General features: G+C 47.9%; 3 non-coding genes across 3 annotated transcripts; 2 read left to right on the top strand and 1 right to left on the bottom strand.

Annotated features, from left to right (window-relative positions):
- The first annotated feature begins 209 nt into the window (after positions 1-209).
- Positions 210-283, top strand: Trnan-guu (transfer RNA asparagine (anticodon GUU)). Its single transcript has one exon. It is a non-coding gene; the product is annotated as a tRNA-Asn (tRNA).
- A 159-nt stretch (positions 284-442) lies between these two features.
- On the bottom strand, positions 443-516 carry Trnan-guu (transfer RNA asparagine (anticodon GUU)). Its single transcript has one exon. It is a non-coding gene; the product is annotated as a tRNA-Asn (tRNA).
- A 1,673-nt stretch (positions 517-2,189) lies between these two features.
- LOC144140118 (small nucleolar RNA U3) lies at positions 2,190-2,403 on the top strand. The gene has a single exon (XR_013316329.1). It is a non-coding gene; the product is annotated as a small nucleolar RNA U3 (small nucleolar RNA).
- The last annotated feature ends 1,829 nt before the right edge of the window (positions 2,404-4,232 follow it).

Raw genomic sequence — 4,232 nt, forward strand, 5'->3', positions numbered from 1 at the left:
GGCCGCGGCGGCCGCTTTTCTGGTGGAGGCGAAAAGCAAAAACGCCCGTGTGTACGCATTTCGGCGCACGTTGAAAATCCCCAGGTGGTCAAAATTAATTCGGAGCCCTCCACTACGGCACGACTTATCGCCTGCGTTGCTTCGGCGCGTTAAAGATACAGCCCGCAGCAAACGTAACGCTGAGCCTGTTTGCGGCCCGCTGACGTCCTGCCTCCGTGGCGCAATCGGCTAGCGCGTTCGGCTGTTAACCGAAAGGTTGGAGGTTCGAGCCCTCCCGTGGGCGCGGTGTGGGTTTTTTTTTCCTGCCTTTAGTTTACTCCTACTACAGTGAATGCCTTCTAGTTCACTGTACTCCTACCACGTTTCTTTCTTTTTTTTTTTTTTTTGAATGTGGAATTTCAAAGTAGATGAATGGATGTGAAGGAAGAAAAAAAAAAGACCACGCCCCCGGGAGGGCTCGAACCTCCAACCTTTCGGTTAACAGCCGAACGCGCTAGCCGATTGCGCCACGGAGGCGGGACGTCAGCGGGCCGCAAACAGGCTCAGCGCTGCGTCTGTAGCCAGCAGAACAAGCTGCTTCAGTGTCTAACAAAACGAGCAAAACATTAATGCCAGCTGTTATTCAGCAATGTCACTGCACCAGTTCTGACGCCAGCAGGGAACCTTCCGACACTAACATGCATGACGTGCACCGGCGAACGTCAGTCACCTTGACAAACAAAAGACTAATCTGCCGCACATATGTGATTTTGTGTCCATGTCGGTTGTAGTTTGCACTCAACTTAAATAGAAGCAGATGTCCCGAAGATGCCGCCCGAATTAGGCTTTCTTCCCCAGGGCACGACCTGTCTGTCACGTAGCATGCGCTCCTCAGCCGTCCTATTCATGACGTCACTTTCATTCACCCCGTGTTTTCGGCACCGGAAGGAGAGTTGCATCCGAGCTCACATCCTTCGCATCCTCCCGAAGGTTTCATCGTGCAGGCATTCGCGTGCTAGAAGAATTGGCGGCACAATTCTGTTATGGTAGGGTTTTCTGTCCCACAATGGCACAAATGAGGAACACTTCATCGGGAACTGTGTGTCTATGCCGGAAAGTGCATTTTAATTACAAGGTTGGTGGAGTAACCATGTTTCGTTTACTTCATTTTGATTTCGCAAACAAGCGGAACCATCTTGCAAAGTGGAGAGGACGTACAAGCCAAGACCGACTGTCTTGGGTTTGTTTTTTTTTTTTTTTGCGCTTGTGGTCTATAGTCGCGACGGCGACGTTGAAGGCATGCGCAGCGCTTTGCGTTTGTTCTTGCGTCGTACTGTGTAAAAGCTTCAACGCTCAAGCTATTGCTTCAGCGTTGCGGCGCATCATGATGACCGGCAACGTACGTTGAAAAGGGGTGCACGAAGATTGCACGAAGATTGCAATCCCGAAGATTGCAGCTGTTTGTCTAATAAAGGCAGAAAAGACTATAGGTCCGTCTGCACATTTAGACGTACGATACATAACGCCAGCTGACGTGAAGTGTAGAACACATGTGCGGAAACGCACGCGTTCCCGCACGCGTATCCGCGCCGCGAACCGGTTTGGCTGCCGGATGACCCGCCTCGTCGCCCTCGCGCGCGCGCATCCAACATTTTAACGCGCCGCGTACGGACATGTGTCCCCCGCTTCACTGAATATTTATTCGTGCATTCCAGCATGTGTCGTAGGCGAGGTGTTTGTTTTGTTTGGCCTTAACGAAATAACATTTTAGACCCCGGGACACAGCGGGTCCCACGGAAACTCAGCGGTCGAGGGAGCTTGGGTGCTTGAACACTCATTGAACGAGAGAGAGAGAGAGAGAGAGAGAGAGAGAGAGAGAGAACCTTTAAGCTCCAAGGGCTAACTGAAGATAATTGTGAACTTCGATGACCCCAGCAGGCCACGTCGAGCGGCCATCTTGAAGGGGTATCGAGCAATGCAAAAAAATTAAGGCACGCTACTTCAAATTTAACTTTTTTTGACCAGCTCTAGTCCGGTATTTACACCTTGAAAAATAAAGATTTCGGTTTCCAACTTCGTATACGATGCAGATACCAATCACTTGAGGTATATGCTTTAAAGGATGGCGAATATTTGGTTTTTCTGGACGTACCACTGATCATGAAGGCAAAGGCAGCCCAAGGGGCTCCTCTGTAGCTGCAGTGTTCGGCAAGATCATGCTTCATAGGATCATTTCTATATGAAGCTAGGAGAGATCGTTCCGCGATCTTAGAACTCACTCAGCCACGATGATGAGCCAAGGGTCTCTGCCTGAGCGCGAAACTGGGCGCGCAGTCTTCGGTTCCTACCATGTTTGCCTCCTCTGATGACCGTTCCCGCGGCACTCAGTTGCCAACGGGAAGGCAGGGACCTAATCTGAGTGGTGCGGTGTTTTCACTCAATTTAAAAGCAGGAGTATGGTGGGTAAAACCTCGCATATCAGCTTTAGCCGAGGATGGAAATGCAGGTATATAAATAAAACCATCTATCAGCGCCTTCAGTGGGAGGTGCAATATCAGCCACTCGGAACGTTTTGTAGGTGACGTTGTTCCCCGGTTGATGTGAGCCACTTAAGAAGTGATTGTAATAATGAAGTATCAAGTCATAACCCGTGAAAATAAGAAAATGTTGAAATTGTGTTGGAAAGCAAGGCAAGCATCCTTTCTTATAATGGTGGCAGCAGTTCGAAGGTATTTCCTAGGCTTGTGGTGATGCCTATTTTAGCTTTGCACTCGAAATTTTGCCACTAACAAAACCACTAGAGCCTGATGGGATCAAGTGGCTGGGTGTGAAAGTGATAAGCAAGTTTCAGCTGTTGTCCGTTTTAAAGCAAAGCTTTTTACCTCTACCCCAATGGTTCTTTCGCGACCGTTGGTGTCACCAGAAAACTCCAGCGAACAAATAAAAGAATTTACTGGCACTGCCGGGAATCGAACCCGGAACTAACAGGCTAACAAAGCGAGAGCCCGTTGTCTTACCGATTTAGCTACGAGCCTACGCGAAAACTGGGAAGACAGGTGGTGTATTCACAAAGCACATCTACGGGTTTACCCCCTGCGTTCTCGATGATGGTTGGGCTTTATTGGCGCAAGGCCGACTATGGGCAAAGAGCGCCAAAGAAGAAGTTATTGAGTTTTGATCAGACCGTAAGTACTAAAACATGTGACTAAAAGTAAAGGTGATGCAAAACAAAAGACAATGGAGATGGCTGGTGTATAGGGCCAGGGTGATTACACGTGATATGACAAGAGCTGTAGAAAGTTTACCTCAGCTAAAAACTTAAAAACACGTTGACTAGAAAACATTGGTTCGTCGGCTAAAAAGTATGATGGGTGCAAAGGAATGTGTCGTCTGTATAATTCAGGGAAATGTTTGTGTCGTGTTGTGTCAAGTGCCTTGCATGTGATTAGTATATGGACTACGGATAGGCCCTTTCCACACCTGCTACACGTGGGTCCCGAAGTTCCAGTGAGCAGGTGGGAGTGCGTAACATGTGTGTGGCCTATCCGCAGCCTAGCCAGGGCGACTTCATTGTATCTGTTGTGTGAGTCACTTATGTAGCGTCCCAGTTGTGGTTTTATTACGTGTAGTTTGTTGTCTGTTTGTTGACTCCAGCGTAATTGCCATGTGTTACGAAGCTGTCGTCTGATGTGTGTCTTTAGGTCGGTGTAAGGTACTGTTGTTATGTCAACTGTGGTCATGAGAGCAGCAGCACCAGCCATTTGATCAGCAGTCTCATTGCCAGGGATCCCACAGTGACCTGGTACCCAGCATATAGTTATTTAAAGATTTGAGGCATATGCAGTCATTAGTACCTTGAAAAGAGCATTGATCACATAGTTTTTAGATGACTTTCCGGATGACAGTGCGTGTACAACGCTTAGAGGATCTGTGTAGATGATGGACTTTGGAATTTTATGTTCGAGGATGTGGTTTGAAACGAGTAAAATGCCATAGGCTTCTGCCGTGTAAATACTGCTATGAAAATTCATTGTTTTAGTTACGGTAAAATTTGGTCCATGCGCTGCACAAGATACAGTAAAACCAGTTTTCGACGCGTCGCTGTAGAATTCCGCGCACCTGTACTTGTCCTGCAGGAACAGGAAGTGCTGCAGAATTGCACTTCTGGGTACCCTATTTTTTTCTACTAATGTGAATGATAGGCCACATGATATAGGATGTAGATGCCATGGTGGAATTAAATTATGGATGGG

Source organism: Haemaphysalis longicornis, unplaced genomic scaffold (genome assembly GCF_048455015.1).
Source record: "Haemaphysalis longicornis isolate Haplotype H1 unplaced genomic scaffold, Haemaphysalis longicornis Haplotype H1 scaffold_5, whole genome shotgun sequence".
Classification (NCBI taxonomy): Eukaryota; Metazoa; Arthropoda; class Arachnida; order Ixodida; family Ixodidae; genus Haemaphysalis; species Haemaphysalis longicornis.